This window comes from Sceloporus occidentalis, unplaced genomic scaffold (genome assembly GCF_023333645.1).
Source record: "Sceloporus occidentalis isolate IW3139 unplaced genomic scaffold, rSceOcc1.0.p SCAF_1, whole genome shotgun sequence".
Lineage (NCBI taxonomy): Eukaryota > Metazoa > Chordata > Lepidosauria > Squamata > Phrynosomatidae > Sceloporus > Sceloporus occidentalis.
The window spans coordinates 285014627-285038239 of NW_028316981.1; the positions used below are offsets into that span (position 1 = coordinate 285014627).

The window sequence follows — 23613 nt, forward strand, 5'->3', positions numbered from 1 at the left end:
GCTTTAGGCTTACTCTCTTTATTAATGCCAGGAGCAGTTAGAAACTCGGCTGATTTACTTTTGTGTAAGTATACATTAGTACTGGAGCATGTTATGAGAGTGGGTTGGGCCACATCTCTCCTAACATTTGTGTGGGATCATGTAAAGTGATCAGCTTGACATAACATAACACATGCCTAGGTGAATCTTTTAAAAAGCCAAGAAAAATGCTGCTCAGAATTTGCAATGTAAGGCTGCAGTCATTAGCATATATACTAGGTTGTAAGACTAATATATATCTGAAATGCTTATGCTAGCTCATAAGGGAATACAGAGCAGTGAGGATTAGGTTTGTGATTAGGTTCACGGTAAGGGTTAGGCTACAGTTTACACTTCTTGTATTTCCTGACTGGAGTGAAAGAGCCAGTGTTCCCCTGAATGAGGCTGACCTATTGACAACCAAAGCATGTTACTTCTGCTTTGATGCCTTGAGGTCTAGAAAAAACAAAACAAAACAAAAACAAAACAACAGCAACACATAATCATTGGCCAACACAGAAAAAAATTAGTTGCAAAAAGCAATAGATTGGTTGAGGGTTTTTTTCCTCAAAGCTGTTCCTTTTTTAAAAAAATGTCCTGTATAAGGTAGGTGGCTGAAATTTGGTGAATTTTGTTTGCAACTGTGCAGGTGAAAATGCTGTAGAATTATAAAAGTATAATTTCATGTGGATTCTGCAACCAAAGTGGCTCTGGGGAGACTAAAATATCTCACATCTGTTTTCCTGAGGATCAAGACTGCCCTGAACTCTGGTGAAATTATCCCAGAGATTTCCATACTTGGTCACATATTGTTGAAATTTGTAAAATGCTGTCACAAAATCTTGTCTCTGTTTGAAACAACAGAAGATAATGACGCTGACTGTGCTTTGTTCTTCTTGCAGCAAAGGTTGTTGGGGTGCATTAATTCATCAATTCTGTGTGAAGACCCCAGTGTGTGATGTTCTTATAAACCTTATTTTCCTAGAATAAACAAAGAGAAGTCACAGTGTGTAATGCGGAATTTATTTTTGCATTTGTGGGAATTTATTTTCCTAGCTAAAACTAATTTTTTTCTCTCTGTAATAAACAGATAAACCTACTATCTATAATGCTTTGTGGAAATATTTTTGGAGGGGAATTCCTCTAAGTACACATCTTTTTAAAAATGGTAGTTTAGAGCAGGGGTGCACAACAATGGTAGACCCAGAGCCCAATTTTTTGTGTCTGGAATTTTATGTTCTTGTGCAGTGCTTCTTAGGCTGATGTGGGAAACTGATAGTTACTGTTTTACAGTGTCAGAGGTACTGGCACTAAATTGGTGCTCATTGGGTACAATTGTTTCTTTATTTCCTGGAAACTGGTCAGAGACTGACAGCCAATGACGCTGGGACTGATATCAGTCTGCAGATCTCCACCTTGACAAGTACTGTTCTATGGCCCACATGGAGTGCCCCAAATGGCTCCCCAAACCCAACAGCCCCAAAAGCCAAGAGCAAAAAATTCAGATGTAACTGGAATTCTGCTTCTAGTTTTGAAAAATGTGTATTTTTTAAAATGTCAAATGGTACAACCTATTTAAAAATTGAATTGCTTCCCTGAAAAGCTTTTATAAGAGGTGGGTCTCTTTTTTCTTGAGCCAGAAACAGAATGGTCCAGGGAATCTGGAGAGGTCAAGCATTTGGCGGGGGAGGTGGGAGGTCAGGGTGCTACTGCATATGGCCCATACCTTGTTAGAGGCTTGGTCAGTTTCTTAACTAGTGTTTCTCCCTGCTCTCCTCTGCAAATCTGTGAATCTATTCTCAGATTCATCTAAAAATGCAGATGACAGTTCAGCTTTAAAGTTTCTCTTATGATGGTTCTAAATATTTTTAAAAAATATTTTTAAGGAGATTAGCACAATGAGATTTGTGCTAAATGTCCTTGATCATCTAAACAAATCCTCTGGTGTGATACAAAAAGATCAAACATACACATGTATTGTTTTTGTGGGTTTTTTGAGCTATGTGGCCATGTTCTAGAATAGTTTATTCCTGATGTTTCGCCTGCATATGTGGCTGGCATCTTCAGAGAATTCTAAAGTCACAGATGCAGGCGAAATATCAGGAATAAAATCTTCTAGAACATGGCCACATAGCCTGAAAAATCCACAAAAAACTATGGGACACACTCCCTTGGAGTGTGATGGAGTCTCCCTCCTTGGATGTCTTTAAACAGAGGCTGGCTGGCCATCTGTCGGGTATGCTTTGATTGTGAGTTCCTACATGGCAGGGGGTTGGACTGGATGGCCCTTGTGGTCTCTTCCAACTCTATAATTCTATGATTCTATGATTCTATGGATGCCGGCCATGAAAGACTTCGACTTCACATACACATGTATTGCTTTGCACAAATTTTTCCTTCTCAAAATGCTACATTTAATTCTTTACTTTTATGTGATATGACTCGTAGGCCAGCTTCCAGCATGAAAGTATCAGAAAACAAACGAGAGAGCTGCACTTATAATCTAGTTTTTATTAGATGAGCTACAATATATACAAAATATTCTACATTCCTCCAAGATAACGAACATACCCATTTATAAAACCATGTCTATAATTCTGCCATTAGCTACTCTGTTAGGGAAGTGAAAGGAACAGCACAGATAGATAGTATCAAAATGCTCTATGAATCAGCGAGACCATACATCATTGTAATTGCTGGGCTTGTCTACACTGTTGGTTAATGATATGGTCCCTGCTGCATTTTAGTCCTTTGCGATCTCTCTTGAAAACCAGTAGTGCAGTATCTAGTTTGTTTATACAGGGTAGAGATCGCTGTGCAATTGTTGATCCACCCAGTTTTCATGACCTCTTCTGGATGAGGTCAATCAGTCAATAATTTATTACAGTCATAGCCCAGCATAAATACTGGATGAGAGGTATATGCCAGGGGACCATTCATGCTGTTCAGTTATATCCCTATGATTCTACTTTAACTGCCATGGGTCAGTCCTGTGGGATTTAGAATTCAGAATGGGGCATTTAGAATTATCAGCCAAAGATCTCTAGTGCTTCATTGACCTACAAACCCAAGATTTCATGGGATGTTGCCATAGCAGTTAAAAGTAGAATATAGTGCTATAATTGTATAGTGTGAATCAGCCCCAGATAATAAATGGACCTTGCAGAAATGCTGATACTGACCAGATGCAAGACAAAGATATTGGTTAGGTCCAAAATAGATGATGTGTTCAAAGTATTCACACAGATCTCATTAGTTTTTCTTTTAAAACAGAAACCACAGGGTCATTCAAAAGGGCCCAGGTCTTTGGCTATTAGGGATGGGGAGTTAAACATTTTACATAGTCCTGAAAAAGATTACCGGTATACTCAGTCTTTCTTTTGGAAATGGTCATTTGCCCTCTGACGGAAGCTGCCATTGATGCCAGTTGCATTCATAGTGGGACTCAACAATATTGCCATTTTAAAGAAGCAGGTGTTCATTTCCTCCATTTCCTTACTGCATGAGTACTACCGTTTTGTTTTCCACCCACTTCAACAAAGGAGAGGAAAAATTTGGCAAATCACATTTTTGTAAGTTTTGGCATTATATATGAAATTCTCTGTGTAGTGAAGGGATGTGACCTACCACCCAGTGGATTTCCATGGCTGAGTGTGGATTTCAGTCCTGGTCTCCACAGTTGTAGTCCAATGCTCAAACCATTACACCAAACTGCCTCTCTGTTCAGAGGTATAGTCTAACAACATGTGAAGGACTACACTTTATCTACTTCTGATCTATGGCCTTGATGGGAAATATGGTACAATTCTGAAGTATCCTCATCCTAAAATGGATCAAGAAGATAAAGCATGATTTTGGTACCCTCTCCTTCTATATACTTCTACAAACTGTCTTTCCTAAGTTTGATATTTGTATTACATTTAGTCAATTTGCTTTCATTCAGTTAAACAGCCAAGATCCTTCCTGAGATTCCCTCTCATTCCTTGGAATTAAGCGGCCAATCCTTTTGGTTTATTCCATCCTGAATTTGCCCTCAAATGTTGCCCCTTGATATATTCAGGCAGGAATCTGTAATATCTTTGATTTTGGACACTGATTGCCTCATTGAATGGTGGGGTTTGACATGAGGAGACTTCCTGATAACATAACACCAAGTTGCTTAGGACTATATGAGCTTTCTGGACATTGTGAAGTCAAAGGCCTCTCATAGCCGCAGGAGTTTACCGCATACCATGCAGCTGCAGACCACCTACATAGGGACCGCCAAACAAGAATCACGGAACATGAGAGACACTGCAGACTGGGTCAGCCAGAAAAATCAGCAGTAACAGAACATGTTACAAACCACCCTAGGCATAAAATACTGTTTGAAAACACTGAAATTCTGGATCATGCCTACAACTACCATGTCAGGATGCACAGGGAAGCCATTGAAATACACAAACACCTGGAAAATTTCAACAGGAAAGAGTAAACAAGCTTTGGCTACCAGTCCTGAAAAATAGCAAGAAGAAGACTCAACAAATGCAAACGAGGAATCTCCCAGGGTCAGGGGTTTCCCAGCAGAAAATGAGCACTAATCAAGCAGACACTAATCCTCTTTTGCATACCCTCCTACCCTGAGGCCTGCCATTAGCAACAGAACAATACATATGCAAATCATTCCTGCCTTCCCAGGGTCACACAGTATATATATACCCGACTCCTTTCCAGGCAAGCATTCTCTGAAGATGCCAACCACAGATGCTGGCGAAATGTCAGGAATAAACTCTTCTAGAACGTGGCCACATAGCCCAAAAAACCCACAAAAAAATTCAGGACATTCTTCATTATTCCTTTCCCTCCTCTCCTGATTCCTAATCTAGTTTTTGAGGGCTAGAACTTCTCTATCTACCTTTTGTTTGAAATCTGCCCTCCCCATGTCTCGTACACCCATATCACATGCTCACACTGGGGACATGGCTGATTTTCATAGGTGGGTGAATGAAGGAGCTGTAATTGATACAATCTGAGTATCTATCATCCATTTGCGAGTCTGTTGATCTGGCTGACCTGTCTTCTTAGACTTATGGGGCAACTGTGTCTCACAGTGGGGCAATATGACATTTGGGGTTATGGACTCCATAGCATCTCATCATTTTCTATAGGGCATTCTGCTACTTATTTGATTAAGCAAAATTCCTCGCCTCTCAGTTTCTTTCCCAATCTTTATTACAAGTAATTCTTCCCTCTACTGTGCTAGAGTACTACTCAAGCTGCTTTCTTTCTATTTATTGTAGATGTATTATAAAATAAAATGAGTATTAGTTCCTCTTAATCTTTGTAGCATGAGCTAATTTCCCCAATTTGTAAATGTACAATGCAACACTGACTGCATCCACACAGGAGATGTGAGGAATCCATCCCAGAAAATTATTAATGTGGCTTTCTCTTGGTCTGCACTTCCAAAGCTGGACACAGACTGGATGGAGTTTGCATTCTAGAATCTCCATGTGACCAAATAGGTTTGGATGCAGTTATTAAAATACACATATTTGTAAATATGTGCAGAAACATTTCAAATGTGTGCAGATGCAATTGGTAAAATACTCACATTTGTAAAGGTGTACATTTCAGATGTGTGCAGATAAACAGCCCAAACAAACTTTAATCAAAGCAAGGCTGATATTCTACAGAATCAAACAGATCACAAAGAGCATTGACAGATCAGTAATAAATGCCAGCCTGGGGTCAGAGCAGGGGCGTGGCATACGCACGACGCAATGCTGCCTTGATGCTGCCGTCATGCCATGCACCCGACCACATGGTGGGTGGTGTTATGACAGTCCTCTGCTGCTGCGTCCAGATGATACAATGCCAAACGAGCACCAGCAACCATGGCGTCCTTTCCAAGGCGCAAAAAGGAGCCATTTTTTGCTGCTCCTTTTTGTGCTGTGGAAAGACCAGTTCAGGGATGATTTATGTATTTGTCACGACCCTGATCTGGTGAAGAAAAAGACGGCTGCAGGCTGCCCATTAGGGGCAGTCTGTTCAGCCCCTAAGTGGGCTGGAGCACAATTTTGGTGCTCATGCAAGAAAGAATCGATGATCTCCTTACATAAATAGAAGAGCAGCACCTGTGGATGATGGCAGGCAACCTCTGTCACTTGCTGCATACATAGGGTACTACCAGAGAAGAATGCAGCTGCATGACTTGCATCTCTCACCAGAAGCTGGGACCAGGTACAGTTGACTACTACTTCTGTATACTTTCTGTCTCTATATGTGATCCATGCCTGCTTCTCTCCCAGAAGATAGAAAAACTCCATTGTCTTCCTTATGTGGTTGTCTTCTGTGTAGAACTTGCTGTTGCATCAATGCCTGACTCCTAGGTGTTCATGGGGCTAAGGCATTATAGGACACAGGATTGGACAATTGCATGTGTGCAGACTACAGTTCTTTGGTTTCAAGGAATCCTTGGAGCCAGACATGTAGCAATGTAGACTTGCGTTGAGTGACTCAGACTTGACATGACGACTTAGACTTGGCTCAGCAATAAATAATGCCCTGACTTGATCCGACTTGAGACTTGTATATTTTTAGCAACTGTTTTACTGGTCTAACTTCATCCAGAAATAGCAAACATGCTAGGCAATGGGTTTCAGAAAAGCTTTAGTAAAGCTTTTTTTTTTTAAAATAAAGTTTTAGAAGACTCATTCTACCTCAAGTCCATTGCCTAACATATTTGCTGTTCCCTCTGAGAATTTCCCCTTAACTTTGTACACATCTTCTTGATTGTCTAGTTATTGAAATCTACCTCCACCACACACACACAGACCTCCACTTCCTTTTTTTCTGTTAAAAACTCAATTTAAGACTTGACTTGAGACTTGATTTGAAAGTATCTTGGACGGACTTGAGAGTCTACTTGACACTTGGAGTAAAAGGCTTGAATACATCACTTGCTCTGTGTACGGAAGGAGTAGGCAACTGTGTGGGGGTGGGCAAGTTACTCTTGATACCTCTGCAAGGTGCCCCCAGAAAAAAACCAAATATTTACATTTTCCTCTGAAGTCCCTGTCTAAACATCCCATCATTTCCTGTTGCCCTTTTGAGAGGGGCTGCAGAGGAAAATGGATGTATTTGTAGTAGTACAAGGTATGGGGTGCGTATGAGGATATTTTCATATGCTGTCACACATTTGGGAGGCTTTCTGCATGATCTAAGCCTTCAAATCATGCATGATCTGCCTTCAAATCATGCTTTTTTTTTTAAAAAAAATGGGCATATTGGAGGAATGGGGGAGGGCTTCATGAGCATAAAAGTGGGATCTAGGGAAGGCCTGTACCTACAATTTACCTGCTTCTGGCATAGAGCAACAGGAGGTAACAGCATAAGGGTGGGATTGAATAGAATTGTGATCAATAAGTTCTGTTTCAAAAAAGCACTGAAAAATATACACATTTTCAAAAAAAATTGCAAAATAAAAGGGATGTTTTTCCTCCTGCAAATTTCATGTAGTCAGACATCAGATATAAAGGGAGAAGAAGTCCATACATGGAGATGTATGCATCCCTCATCCACACCATACTTCTGTAAAACATCCCCCTATTTTTAGCTTAGTAAAGTATGTGAGTTAATATGTGAGTTTATAGACCTAGAATTATACAATTGGAAGGAGTCCCATAGGCTATTGTGTCCAAACTCTCATTCAGTGCTTGAACTCCAGCTATATCATCCCAGGAAGGTAGCTATCCAGTCTTTTTGAAGATGTCCATAGAAAGAGACCCCACTATTTCTCTAGATCAGTGGTACTCAAACCTTTTTACCCTTCAGACCTCCCTTTATATCTACATGGGGATGTTGTGCCCCCCTTGACTTAGTATATGAATAAAAATATTTGTTGATTTAGTGTGTGTATTTTCATCCACTCATTCATGTATATTCATATTTTAACGTTTTATAAGGAATCAATGTTGTTCAAATTAGAACAGTTTTATTTAAATAAATTCAATATTAAACTGAATGCATGTGTAAATTTTCCCATTTAAAAAGTTTGGGAACAGGAGGAGGAAGAGGGATCAGAGCCTGCAAGTCTCGTGTGCCCCCTTGAGCAACTCATGTGCCCCCCTGGGGGTCCCATTTCAATGTCTGAGAACCACTGCTCTAGGTAATTAGTTCCATTGCCAAACCACTCTTACCACCAAGAAGTTCCTTCTGTTGAAATCTGCCCTTGTATAACTTAAAGCCATTAGATCTGGTCCTATCCTTTGGGGCACCAGAGAGCAGACCTTCAGCCTCCTCTCTGTGAATGTGGATATTTAGCAGCAAATGAAGCTTAAGTACACACCTACAGTACACATTCATCTAAATGAATGTGGTTCCTATAAAGGTGTGTTGGAGACTTCCTATTGTTCTGAGCAAATGAGAAATCAGAAATGATCATTTGATTGATAAATAACATGAAAGGTTTACCTTAGGGTCACCATAAGTCAGAAACATCTTGAAGGCGCACAACAATAACAATCCTTGTGAGCTAGCAGATGAAGGTCAAATCCAATTTAACGACTGTTATTGTTGTGAGCCTTCAAGTGGAAGATGTGGAACAATAATTGAGGAAAGTAGATGAAGAAAGTGCAAAGGCAGTGGGAGTAGCTGGCACACTAGTTTTAACTGTGAAAATGCACTCCCAGCATCTACCAAAACCTAGGCAAGCCTGCTCAGTTCAGGAATACACCCAAGCTGTGAACCTGATATTTCAGGACACACTGAATCCCTATTCCCTGATCTGCCTTGATACTGACCAGAACCACTTCCATCTTGTCTGGATTGAGTTTCAATTTGTTCAGTTTTATCTGGTTCATTACTGATGGCAGTCACTGGTTTAGTACAGAAACAGCTTCCTCGGAATCAGATGGAAAAGTGAGAGAGCATTCATTTTTACTGGGATGCAACAGTTATAAATGAGTTCAAATGAAGTGCCTTTGGCACTGCTTCTCTTACTGGAATAATATTTTTCAGTTTGGGCAGCCTAAAAGTGTGGCTAAGATCCCTTGTATTTTACTTGACACTATTTATAAAGCAGAAATGTTGACTGAGTGGGCCTTAAAAGAGTTGTGAATGCTTCTCATAGTTCTATCTAGACTTAACTAGACTATGGAGATTTTCAGATGGGGATAAAACGTGGGACTTCCCCATGGATAATTTGTTGCTAGAACATTCCTAGATCTTCATTGGATAAGGCCTGGACAAGTGCAATGTGTCTGAAAATCTTCAGCGTGATTGCACGATTATGCCGGGAACATGCCTTTTATTCCCGGCTTTTTGCCCCCATCTGAAAATCTCCTATGATAAAACTACTATTTTACAAAAACAAAACAACATAAAAAATCTCTTGGTTTAATAATATTGGATCCTAGTAGCTCTGTATCAAATATTCCATTTTGTGACAATATACTTGAATATAACATATTGTTGTGTGCCTTCAAGTTATTTCTGACTTACAGCTACCTTGAAGCATGGGTTTTTCTTGGCCCGAGTTGTTGGTGTGGGTGGGTGGGAGATTCCCTTTACCTCCTTCAGAGAAGGGATGTAGCCAGGATTTTGGGAAGGGGGGCTTGGGTGCAGTGGCATGGTGGTGTGTGGACGTCATGGGGGCAAGTGCCAATTGTTGCATTCCAGCACAGCTTTGGAAGGGGGGGGTCCGGACCCCATGGATCCCCCCTTGGCTATGTCACTGCTCAGGATGTTTAAAAGGGTGCTTCAGAGAAAGCTCTGAATCAAATGATATATATCTTATTCCAAAAATCATCTCTACTTAATGAGATATAGTAAATAAAAAGTAGGCTAATTGTCATAGCAGAAGTGAAAAGCTCCAAAACAATACTATCGGTAACAGACACTAGTTGCCATTTTTTCCTCTTAAGGAGATTCCAGAATGGGAGACTATAAAACTGAAATGCTTGAAGTGACCATAAAGTCATAAAAGAACTACCATGACATTAGGAATGTGATAAAGAACTCTGTGTTATAAATACACAAACATTTATATGGGAGAATCAACATCAGAATGGTCTAAAATAATTTCTTAAAATCTGTCCAAAAATGAGAGACAGTCTGGCACCAGAACTTTATTAGTTATATGTTTGAGATAATCAAAATGGTATTTTTCAAAGGACAGAAAGAATTACTGAGCATTACGGAAACAGCTGATGCAGCCTCTGATTACAGTTCAGGAAAAAAGTCATTTATGAAAATACAGCATTTTACAATGTTCTATACTGACCCTTACATTAGTAATCTTCCTTTGTATTGCATGGTTTTTCATGGAAAAAGGATGAAAGGCAAGTCTGATTTCAGAATTATCCCTGCTAAAATAAATACTTATATAAACATACTCTGGTAAACAATTTTGTTCTCTTTTAGCAGTGGCTAAACAATTTGGTTGAAGGGATCTTAGCTAAGTTATAGTCCAGAGTAGGCTGGCAAAAAAGACAGCACAGAAAAACTGCCCTGATTTAGCAAGGACAGTCCCAGTTAATTTTCTGTTATCCCCTGTTTTCAGCTGCTTTTTTAAAAGTCCCAGTTTCTCTCTCTTCCTCCCACTTTCCCCCTTTGTCTTTGTCTTTTTGAATTGCTGAAAATTAAACTCAGGATGTAAAAGTAGTTTACACTCAATGGTACTACCTTTTCATGGTGGTGGGATTGTGTGCTCCTGTGAGACAAGAGGCTTTTGTTGAGGAACCAGATGAAATATACCAAACAGCTATTGTGCAGCAGCAGTAGTGAGGGGTAACACGGGTGGCAAATCTCTGAGAGATAACAATGTTGGCACCATAGGTAACACTTGTTATTACTGCACAGTTGGAGGCATACTAAACCCCTTTTGAATGTCTGTTATCACAAAAATCCTATGATGAGACAATTCAAATGGAAACAAGGGATGGTGGCAGAAAATGAAACTCCCAAGTCGGATGGAACCCAACAAGTTGCTGGGGTACAACTATGACTAGGGCTGGAGCTAAATACACAAGCTGAAAGAATGTTTAGCTACTGATATGCTCAGGAAAAGGAAAGTCCAAATCATCGCATCACATATTATAGGATCATGGAATATGAGAAGCATGAATCAGGGAAGGCTGGACATAATAAAACAAGAAATGGAATGTATGAACTTTGTCATGTGAGTGAACTAAAGTGGACAGGAATGGGATATTTTGAGTCAATAATTACATAGTGTTTTACTCAGGAAATTAAAATGTAAGAATAAATGATCTGGCATTAACAGTATGGAGAGATGTAGCAAAGGGCAGTCAGAGGTGTTGATATTTTGGGTGATGAACCTTGCCAGTGGTCCCGGTCTGGTGCCAACTGGATGAAGATGCCGGCTCCTCTGCAACTCAGGATCAAAGCAAAACTCCAAACAGGCTTTGCAGCTTTCTGGAACAATGCCTAGTGAAACAGCTCTTTAATTAAAGAACCAGACTCCAGCAGTTCACTCCTTAGCGGGCTTTATTTCTTGTTTCTAAATAACACAAGCTAGTTACTACTACTGTACAAAAACTCTTACTGTCACAGCACATTATCTTCAACTCTCAGACTCCAAACTCCCAGAATTCACTAGGACAGTGTTTGTTTTCTTATGTACAACATTCCCACGATGTGACTACTAAGTCCAGCCTCCTTTTTGTACAAGTTGCTATGCAACATAGAAACCAATCCCCGTTCAGACTGAAGACATATCATATTTACATTTAGTGCGGCTCAGTAGACCTTGAACATCCATCTGCGGCTCAGGCTCTGGCCTCCAACTGTAGCCAATTTAGACTTCTGCAGACATTGTCACATCTGAACATTTTTACCTTAAATATACATTAACAAGAGGATATAATGCAAGATCTAACCAAATCATATCAGTAAGATTTTAGAGAAAATCCATCACAATAACCATAATCCAGTTTTGTGTTGCAAGTACAGAGGCAGAAGTCGAGGAAACTGAAAGATCCTGTATTGAAATATAGGAGGAAATTGATCACACATCAAAACAGGACTTGTTCATCTTCTTGTTAATCTTGGATGATTGGAATGCAAAAGTAGAAAACAGAGTAAAATTATAGGGCTGCATGAATATTTTGCATAGGATCAATAAATGAAGCAGGAGAGCAACTGACTGAATTTTGCAAGGCCAATAGTTTGTTTATTGCAAATACATTCTTCAAGCAACCAAAAAGACAACTGTACACAGTGACATCACTAGGACTGAATCTGCAGTTTTGCGAAATATTTAGCCTTTGCTGTCAGATAGCTCTGGTGTCACAACAAACTCCAAACTCCAGGACCCCATAGGATGGAGCCATAACAGTTAAAGCAGTGACAAACTGCATTAATTCTATAGTGTGGCAGCAGCCCAGGACAGGGGTGAATGAACTTCAGACCAGGAACTGCATGTGGCTCCCAAGGATGCCTTGTGGTCCCCAGCATCTCCAGTATTCCCAAACTACCCTTTTGTCTGGGGAAAAAAGAGTGAATTGCTGCTCCTGGAAGACTGTATGTGTAACAATTTACTTTTAAATACATATTTTGCGACAACCAGAAGTGAAATTTTGATCACTTCAGTTGTGGCTATACAGTATTTTGGTAGTTCATGAAGCCTCAGTGGGTCCAAGGGCATAAAAGTGGATGCTGGATCTGCCAGCAATTCCCAGAATTCCATAGCACTGAACCATGGCTGTTAGAGTAGTGTCAAACTGAATTATTTCTGCAGTGTGGATGAAGCCTAGGTGGTCAATAAAAAAATAAATCAAATACATAAGATGGAGAAGCTTCATTCTTTCTGCAAAAACAAGACCAAGAATGGATTGTGGCACAGATCTTGAACTATTAATATAAAAATTAATGTATAACTAAAAGACAAAAACCAACCATCATGCCAAAATACAAAATACAACCTGAAGAAAATTCCCAAAGAATGTAAGGATTTACACTATTAAGCCTAATTGATCAGAAGACAGGGACATTGTGAGGGAGGAATGCAAAGAGATACTAACACAACCAAAAGAAAGAAAAGCCTAGGTGGATGAAACTCTTCAAGCAGTTAAGGAAAGGGGAATAGAAATAGAGTCAGAGCACCATATGCAGCTGTTCAGCAACTTGTGATAGGGACAAGGAGAACTACTATAATAAACAATGTAGAGAAATAGAAGATGACTAGAACAAAAAAAGAACAAAAGTTCTTTTTTGCAAGATCTGAGAAATCAAAGGGAAATTTAAATCGAGAATTGTGATACTCTGTGACCAGCAGGGGAACACATTACCTTATTTGTGAAATGTTGGAAGATATAGGAATAGGTTTGCTTAATCAGGAGCATCCCAATTATTGAGATTTCAGAGCTCAAATCCTGAGACCCAGGGATGATTCCTAGTGAGGTTTCAGAAAGGATGAGGGGAGCAGGTCAGGTGGACCACCTGTAAAATCTATAGCAGCCATTCCAAAGCAGTCGGCAGCAAGGTGAGCTACACATAATAATACGTGCATGCAATTGCACGTGTACATGTGTCCACATACACTTTTTCAAGAAACTGCTCTTTCCCAGAGATTTCCCCCCTTGCCCTCAGGACAGGAGAAGGAGGGTCAGGGAACCCTAGTTTGGTCTGATATAATGCACTCTCAATGGGGCTGCTGCTCAAATGCCTGTGGACAATTCAGGTCCAGAATGCAGCAGCCATGGCTGCTTCACCCTATTGTGCTCATTTTACAGCAGCTGCACTGGTTACCAGGCAGGTTAACATTGTCTGGGTATAATTCTGTGTTATTATGTATATGAATCCCTAAGCAGTTTGAGATCAGGTGGCGCAGTGGTTAAATGCCTGTACTGCAGCCATTCACTCAAAACCACAAGGTTGCGAGTTCAAGACCAGCAAAAGGGCCCAAGCTCGACTCAGGCTTGCATCCTTCCGAGGTCACTAAAATGAGTACCCAGACGGTTGGGGGCAAATTAGCTTACTTGCTAATTAGCTTATTTGCTGTTCACCGCTATGATCTTTGGAATAGCGGTATATAAACAAAACAAATTATTATTATTATTATTAATTATCTAAAGAACCATCTGCTCCCACACCATCACACTCTCAGCCAAAGATCTGATGGAGAAATCACTGTCTGCTGTTTTCTCAGTAGCTGTTCCCACCCTCTGGAATTCTCTTCCATGGGAGGCTGGGATGGCTACTTTGGAAGCTATTTCACTGTAAAAAGGTAGGATATGAATTTTGGTGAGCAAATATGCTGTGCAAGCTTGATAATGCTAGTTATCTGATGCAGTGACTAAGGATGGCATCTATCCTCTGAATGCCTGCCTGGAGTCGGTAATGGGCTGGATGAGGGAAAACAAACTCAGCCTGAATCCAGAGAAAACGGAAGTACTGGTGATAGGTCCCCCAGGCCTTAGAAAGGAAATTTATCCACCTGTCTTGAATGGGGTCACACTTCCCCTGAAGGACGAAGTTTGCAGTTTAGGAGTACTTCTGGACTCGTACCTGCAGTTGACATCTCAAGTAGATGTGACGGTCAGAAGTGCTTGCTATCAACTCTGGTTGATACGCCAACTGCGACCCTATCTGGGCCAAAGGGACCTTGAAACTGTGGTACATGCTCTGGTAACCTCTCGCTTAGATTTGTGTAATGCGCTCTACATGGGGCTACCCTTGTACCAAGTCCGGAAGCTTCAGTTAGTACAAAACATGGCAGCCAGATTGGTCACTGGTGCGTCCAGATTTGACCATATAACATCTATCTTGAAAGATCTTCACTGGCTGCCGATTTGCTTCCGAGCGCAATACAAGGCGTTGGTTACTACCTATAAAGCCCTACATGGCTTAGGCCCGAGTTACTTGAGGGACTGCATCTCCCCATATGATCCGCCCCGCACACTCAGAACTTCTGGGAAGAACTTATTGGTAATTCCACCTTCCAAATATGTTGCCACATCCCAGATGGCCTTTTCAGTGGTGGCCCCGCGGATGTGGATGATCTACCCAAGGAGCTCCGTCTGACAACCCCCCTAGAAACATTCAAAAAGAGGCTTAAAACTTTTCTTTTTTGTCAAGCCTTCCCCCCCCACCCCGAAGAATGAAGCTGCCTACTCTGTTGCCATCGATTCCCTACGCTTACCCCTGAATGTGAACGATTGTGTTTAAAATGTTTGTGATTTCACGGTTTTATTATGGGATTTTATCTATTTTATGCAATGTTTTTAATGGTTTTTTAATTGTTTGTACATCGCTTTGATCTGCAGAAAAGTGGTATATAAATAAAATTTATTATTATTATTATTATTATTATTATTATTTCCTGGTCCACATGTAGTGGATCATGTGCTAAATCTGACTGATCTCAAGTCTCACAATTACCCATATGTACTAAAGTTCTACAGTGACCTCATAACAGTATGAAATTGGAGAAATCATAATAGCTGATTAAGCAAATGCCTGATTATTAGAATGCCGGGATTATTCAGTCACTGTGTTTTTAGAATTATATTCAGAAATATATTTTTTCTTATTAAAAATGTCTTACAATTTGTCTGTTCTCAGGCCAGCAGACATTTTACTCTGAGTTTTGTGCTGTCAAATTTCTGTATGCCAACAAAGAGCTATGTGTTGAGTAAATCTTTAAACAAAGGGGAAAAAAGAGAAAGGAATCTATAGCATGATCAAATGTTTGCTCATGGTGGAGCAAGGACAGTTAAGTGTTTTGTTGCTATTCATCCTCCCCACTCAAAATTACTGTGTATTCTTGAACCATTTGAACACATGCCCAAAACATGGGGGGGGGGGGAGGGGGGAAATGCAACAAAAAAAGGCATTCATTTGTCAACAGACAGCAAATATCACTGCTGATGGAAATGACCTTTAAAAGCCTGTTCTCCATCAATACAGTTAATTAAAAGAAACTATATCCACATGGCTCAAGGGTTCTCATTCTTGTTTGCTCTGTGCTTTTCTGGCTCAGGACATGATTTCACTTCAGTAGTCATTGCAGGCACCTTTGTTTATTCTGTATATTTCATACTCTTTCCAGACTTTAGGGCTCATGGTGGATCTGTGAATGCAGTAACAATCAAGGTTTGGCACCAGAGTTTTACATGATTCACCGAACACATCCTGCTCTTTGGCTGTGGGAATACCATTCTTCCCAAATTAATGGCAAGCATAATTTTCAGGGGATACACCATGTTCTCTACAACAAGGGAAGGTGGGGTGGGAAGGAGAGATCCCTTTTGTGTTTTGTAAACAGCATAATAGGGTTTGGGATGTGCCCAGGATTTGAAATTTAAAAACAAACACTTGGCAGAGTGACACATGCCAGCACAGCAGGACAATGGACTAGTTCAGACATTTACACATTATTTCAAGAAGATCAGCCTGGCTGTCCCTGACATAGTCAAGGGAAGGTGTGTTTCTGGAAGCAGTCACCATTTTCCAGGGGAGATTTACATAAGCAGGGCAGGTAAAATTGTCTGCAGCATCACTCAGGATTAATCATGTGCTTGGTATCAATATGCAAAGTGATCTAGTAGCATCTTTGAGACTCAGTGAAAGGAAGAAGCGTGTAGCATGAACTTTCCCATGCATCTGAGGAAGTAGGCTCAAATCCATGAAAGCTCATGCTACCAATTTTCTTTCAATTAGTCTCAAAGGTGTTACGAGATCCTCGAGAAGGGAAGGTTAAGAGGTGATATGATAGCCCTGTTTAAATATTTGAAGAAATGTCATATTGAGGAGGGAGCAAGGCCCCGGAACAATGGATGCAAGCTCCAGGAAAAGAGATTCCACCTCAACATTAGGAGGAACTTCCTGACAGTAAGGGCTGTTCGACAGTGGAACACACTCCCTCGGAGAGTGGTGGAGTCTCCTTCCTTGGAGTCTTTAAAGAGAGGCTGGATGGCCATCTGTCGGGGATGCTTTGATTGTGATTTTCTGCATGGCAGGGGATTGGACTGGATGGCCCTTGTGGTCTCTTCCAACTCTATGATTCTATGATCCCTTTGCATACTGATCTTCCAGACTAACACAGCTACGTCTTTGAATCATACAGGTCAAAAATGATTTCTTTGATTTTCAGGTGCACCTTTCAGGAGTGATTAGGTTCCAATTTGAAAATGTTTGAAATGAGAAGTGGGTAAATTAGCCTCTTCACAATTGCAATAGCATAGCTCAAAGTGTCTTAGACATCCTGGTTGGTCTGGCACAAACAGTGGTGTCTACTGCTGTGTGCTTTAACGATTTGGCACTTTGGTACTCAAAGGATGGAAGTACTCGCAATTTTTAAAATTGTTGTTGTCGTGTGCCTTCAAGTTGTTTCCAATGTATGGTGACCCTAACATGACCCTATCATGGGGTTTTCTTGTGCTGAGAGCGTGTGACTTGCCCAAAGTTTCCATGGCCAAGCAGGGAATTGAACTTTGATCTCCAGATTCAAACCACTATTCCATGCAGGCAATCTTTCTTTAATTAGCTGGAGCAATTATACCATCTGCCAATTGCTCAGGTTTCTGTGTTTGCTCTGAATTGTCCCAGCAACATTATATTGTTGTGAATTATCACAGTTATAATACAAAGCATGGGAGGGGAGGGGTTGGTCTTGAATAGGCATTTAAGACACATTAGCTTTACAAAAGGCCTGTAACTGACAAGCCGTGAAAACTAGTCATAACTAACTTGTTGGTATAAATCATAGAATCATAGATTTGGAAGAAACCACAAGGACCATCCAGTCCTACTCCCTACCATGCAGGAACACAGAATCAAAGCACCCCTGACAGCTGACCCTCAGCCAATTGGTTTTATTTTTAGACCCTACTTGGGAGCACAACTATGTGGATTATCATGATGATTACACTACAAAACTGACTGCTACACCATTGGGTAAAAATTGATAAACATCTACCATACAAATAATTTCTTGCTTTCGTTATGAAGAAAGATAAGTTTCACCACTTGTTCCCCAACACAGAACACACTTTGGGCTTGTTCCCACTATGCTTTAAAGTGAATTGCTGATTGGTTTATATGACCATCGTTCCCATTTGAAACTGGTTCTGATCCTAGTGTAATCGGTTTCAATCGTGATGAAGCAAGGCAAATGCAAAGTAAAATTAAAAAAAATAAAAATAAAAAAGTAATTATTTCTTTCCTGACATTCATTCTTTGGTGGTTCTTTTGGAAAGGATCGATTCTGGAGTTCAACAAGTGGGAACGATGGATCTGAATCGCATCATTCTTGGAGGGGAGTGACTAATGGCAGTGGTGTGTTTACCATCCCTCCTCAGTTTTTGGCAGATCCACCCCCCTCCTCAGTGCTGCCTTTGTGCTTGTGGTGTGACCTATGGGTGCATTTTTTTTTTTTAAAAATTAAATTCATAGAAGATTTGATTCATTGATTTTGCAACTACTTGCAAAGGCATGTAGTTGCAAAACTAATAAATTGGATCTTCTATGAATTTAATTTTTTTAATCTATAAATGCCATAGAGCCCTTTGAGTGTTTTAGCACTGTGCTCCTGAGCATCTCTTTGGGGGAAGCACCTCCTGAGTGATGCCCAGTCAAGAGGCCCAGTGCCTCCCAGGCTGCCATTTATGTCACTGATGACGCACAGATGATCAACATGCATTTTGAAGTGGCACAAACTAGTGGGGATGAAAATCGTGCCCCAAAAAAAGTGATTACAAGGACATAATGGAAAGATTTGCTTTCATAGTGGGAATGACAGACCTTTTGGAATGGATTTACCAACTTGGAGCAAAGGCAAATCCCAAACCAGTTCAAATGTAAGTGGGAGTGAGCCCTGGATAAACTCTAGATAAATGGACTCGGGAGGACAAGAAACAGTAGTGTCTCATAGCTTCCAGCTGAAAATTTTCAGGCTAGATTGGGGGTACTTACCTAAATCTCCATACTCATGGATTTTTTATCCATGGATTAAACCATCCACAGGTTGAAATATTCTAAAAAGATATAAAATCCCAAAATCAAAGCTGGATTTTGCCATTTTAGATAAAGGACACCGTTTCACTATGCCATTGTATTAAATGAGACTTGAGCATCTATGGATTTTGCTATCCCTGGAGGTTCCTGGAACCAAACCCTAGCTCACTGTATATGAAGGGCTCACTGTATACCAAGGGATCACTGTATATGAAGGAATGAAAAACAAGTTGTCATTGGAATGCATCCTTTACTGTGATTTAGCAGTAGGCATGCTAAGGTATGGCATCATTGGGTATTTGCCAAAGTTCATGGTCTAGTACCAGGAATTTTATTAGCCATTGGAACCTCTTAAACCTAATTCTTTAGTTTCTTGCTATCTCTGCCTGTTTTGCCTGTCAAGCAGTACCACAAGCAAAGAATAGTTTTGACTCACCTAGTCTTATCCTTCAGGCCCAGTGCTGTTTCCAGTTTTGGACAGTCCTGGAATAATATTGGATTTCCTGGATCTCAGGGCCTGGGGCCATTTTTCTGATACTCAGGTTGACAGAGAGGAATCTCAGGGCAAAGGCACTGTCTTAAACATTGTATTTGAACATATTGTCCTCACTTATTAGACCAGGTGTTTTTCATTTGAATGGCATACTCCATGTACCTATCATGTTTAATGTACCTTATCATGTTAATGGCATCACCAGGGTCTGTTTCTTGTAACATTCCTGTTGTCATATTACCAGGGCCTGCCTCTTGTGACACCTTAATGGATTGTTATTGGCCTGGAAATCTCAGGTACTGGGATAGGCCTTACCTGGCAATGCTAGGAAATAGAGTTTTAACTGGTCCTCTCCCTGAGTAGAAGTAATATTCTCCTTCTCTCCCCAGTGTTCATTTACATAGTCTCCCCCTCTTCCTCTCTTTCTCTTTGGGCTCAATATGTACTCTGGGTAAGTAATGGAAGCTTCATTATCTTCTCCATCTTGTAATTATTTACATGCTCAGAGAAGGTCGCTAAATAACAGCAGGGCAAGGAAGAGCTTGACATTGACAGATGGGCTCTTACAGGTGCCCAATTATAACTACCCCAGGCACCAACTCTGCTCTGGACAGTGATACAAATTGAGTCCAAGGTTCAGAGCAAGCCAGTAGATAGCAATGAGAAAGAAGTGGACCTCCCTTCAAGGGGCATCTTGCCCTGACCCACCTCTGAAGCCACCACTGTTTATTACATTTATAATCCAGCATTTCTCAGTAGGGTTAGGCAACGCTTCTGGTTGAAATCTTGGAGACCCATGGCTAGTCAATGTGTGGACCAGGGCTGAGAATCAGGCAGCCCTCCAGATGTTGTTAGACTGCAAGCCTCATCACTCCTAGCCAGCACATCCAATGGTGAGGAATTCTAGGTGTTGCAGTCCAATAACATCTGGAAAGCATATGATTTCAGCTTCTTGTGCAGGCAAAACAGAGCTAAATGGACTACGAATGTGCTTTGGTTTAAGACTGTTTCCTAGCTTTACTACATAAAGAGGATTACGCACATTGCAATTGCTGTCTACTTCCTGGCAAATATGTTACTATAACATGCCAGCTCCCAGTCACATAACAGATTGCATCCTTTATATAACATTTTGCTCCTAATGCTCTGAAAGTCTTCTGATATTGATCTGAGATCCTAATATCCCCCTAAGCCTGAAATTAGAGTTCCCCACTGCTCTGAAAAGCTGGGATAAATCCTTTAAAAATGCTGTGACTAATCCAAGTTTAAAGAGGCCAAGGCTTTTCCCCCCTCCTCTGAAGTTCTGTAGTAGGAGTGAAAGGATAATATTTTCAGAAATATTTCTCTCTTTAAAAAAAAAAAAAAAGAGAGAGAGAGAGAGAGAGAGAGAGAGAAAGAAAGAAAGAAAGAAAGAAAGAAAGAAACTTGGCTCACTTTTTTCTCTCCACCCCCAGATCCCATTGTCTCAAAACTGTATTTGGCAGAAATTCAGAATTCTGTGTGTATTCTTACACTAAATCTATTTATTGCTGTCTTTGAATGCCTGATAAGCAATTCACTTTCCACCTGGCAATTCAATGAGCCATGGGCTAACAAGGGTAATATCAAGCTACATTTCTGTAAACTAGTAAAATAATAATAAATAATAAAAGCTTTATTTTTAGCCCGCCTTTCCTGGGATCAAGGCGGGTCACAACAGCCAAAAACACAATACAATCAATATACAACAAAATTAAAATACAGAAAATACAAAATCTTACAACATCTTACAACAGTTAAAATCCAGCTAAAAAGTTTTCCAACTAGCACAAAATTGCAAAAACAACGAGGAGAGAGAAGGGGGCAACATGGAATGTTAGGGGTAAGCCTGCTGGAACAAAAAAGTTTTAAGACCCTTTTTGAAGTGTTCCAGGGAGGTGGCTGAGCGGAGCTTGTCCGGAAGCGAGTTCCAGAGGATGGGGCCCGAGATAGAAAAGGCCCTCTGAGTGGTGATAGAATATCTTTCCTCTGGGACACGTAACAATTGCTTCCCAGCAGATCTGACTGTGCGGGGCGGAATGTATGGGGAGAGGCGGTCCTCCAAGTACCCTGGGCCCAAGCCATATAGGGCTTTATAGGTAATAACCAACACCTTGTATTGTGCCCAGAAGCGAATAGGCAGCCAATGGAGATCTTTCAGAATTGGTGTTATGTGACTGGTCCTGGAAGAGCCAGTGACCAGTCTCGCTGCCATGTTTTGAACCAACTAAAGCTTCCGAGTATGGTACAAGGGTTGCCCCATGTAGAGCGCATTACAGAAATCCAAACGAGAGGTTACCAGAGCATGTACTACCATTTCAAGGTCCCCCCGGCCCAGGTAGGGTCGCAGCTGGCGTATCAGCCTAAGCTGATAGCAGGTGCTCCTGACTGTCGCATCCACCTGAGATGTAAGATGGAGTGACGAGTCCAGAAACACCTCCAGACTGCGAACTGAGTCCTTCACGGGGAGCGTGATCCCGTTCAGGACAGGTGGACAAACAACCATTCCCAGGCCAGGAGAACCTATCGCGAGCACTTCCGTTTTCTCTGGATTCAAACTGAGTCTGTTTTCCCTCATCCAGCCCATTACCGACTCCAGACAGGCATCCAGAGGAGAGATGCCATCCCTGGTCACTGCAGCAGCCGGAGGCACAGAGAAGACTATCTGGGTGTCATCAGCATACTGATAACACCGCGCCCCGTGTCTCCGGATGATCTCACCCAGCAGTTTCATGTAAATGTTGAATAGCATGGGGGACAGAATGGCTCCCTGCGGGACACCAGATGTAAGTGCCCTCCTATCGGAGCACACGTCCCCCAGCTGCACCATCTGAGACCGACCCGAGAGGTAGGAACGGAACCACTGGAGCGCAGTGCCACCAATTCCCAACTCTCTCAGGCGTCCCAGAAGGATACCATGGCCAATGGTATAGAAAGCCGCTGAGATGTCTAAGAGCACTAACAGGGACACGCTACTCCTGTCCATGCCCAGACGGAGATCATCGACCAGGGCGACCATGGCAGTCTCAACCCCGTAGCCCGCCTGGAAGCTGGTTTGAAATGAGTCTAGAAAATAAGTTTCATCCAAGATCGCTTGAAGCTGGATGGCAATCGCCCTCTCGATCACCTTCCCTAGAAATGGCAATAGCGATACCGGCCAATAATTATTATGCATCAGGGGGTCAAGGGAGGGCTTCTTTAACAATGGTTTTACAATAGCCGTTTTCAAATTAGATGGAAATTGCCCATCCCTGAATGATGTATTTATTATTCGGCGTAACAAGCTAGTTACCACCGATCCCCCCTGAGCCGCTAGCCATGAGGGACAGGGATCGAGGGAGCAGGTTGTCTTCCTAACACTTCTAAGGATCTTGTCCACATCCTCGGTACAGTGGTGCCTCGGGTTACGAAATTGATTCGTTCCGCTGTCAATTTCGTAACCCGAAAGGCTTTCGCAAGCCGAATCCCCATAGGCGCTAATGGGGAAAAGCCGCTTTTTGGTGCGAAATCGCGCCGAAAAGCACCAAAAGTTTTTTCGTAACCCGAAAAAACTTTCTTAACCCGAAACAGTTTTTTTAAATTAATTTTTTTCGTATCCTGAAAATTTCGTAACCTGGGTAATTCGTATCCCGAGGTACCACTGTACTTACAGATTCAAAGTGATCCAGTCTAATTGAGTCCACGGAAGCTCTGGAGACCTCTACACTGGTTTCTGACCCAACAATGGCATCGAGATCAGCCCTTATCCGAGAGGTTTTATCCGCGAAGAAGTTGTTAAATTGGTTGCAGCAGGCCTTAGATGGTTCCAAAATATGGTTCAGGGAGGAGGGAAGCTGCGTAAGTTCTCTCACTACCCTGATCAGCTCTGCTGGATGTGACTCCGCAGATGCGATACACGCAGCATAGAACGAGTTCTTTGCTGCGTCTATCGCCTCTCCATAGTCCTCCAAAAGGGAAGCTAGGAGAGCCTTGTCAGCTAAGCGCTGGTGTCTCCGCCATTTGCGCTCTAGTCGTTGCAGAACCTGCTTCCTTGCCCGAAGATCTTCTGTATACCAGAGCTTCTTTTTGGAAGCAGTCCTGAGAGGACGCTTGGGAGCGATACTGTGTATAGCCCTGGAGGGATC

At 41.4% G+C, this 23613-nt stretch overlaps 1 protein-coding gene across 2 annotated transcripts in view; it reads left to right on the top strand.

The window, feature by feature from the left end:
* Nucleotides 1–23613, top strand: part of LOC149324011 (3',5'-cyclic-AMP phosphodiesterase 4D-like) — a 369808-nt gene that overhangs the window by 774 nt on the left and 345421 nt on the right. The window contains exon 2 of one of the 2 annotated variants that reach the window (XM_089495426.1): nt 32–64. The exons of the other annotated variant lie outside the window; for it this stretch is intronic. The gene's annotated coding sequence lies outside the window, so the exon portion shown is untranslated. The remainder of the gene's footprint in view (nt 1–31; nt 65–23613) is intronic. 2 annotated transcript variants of the gene reach the window in all.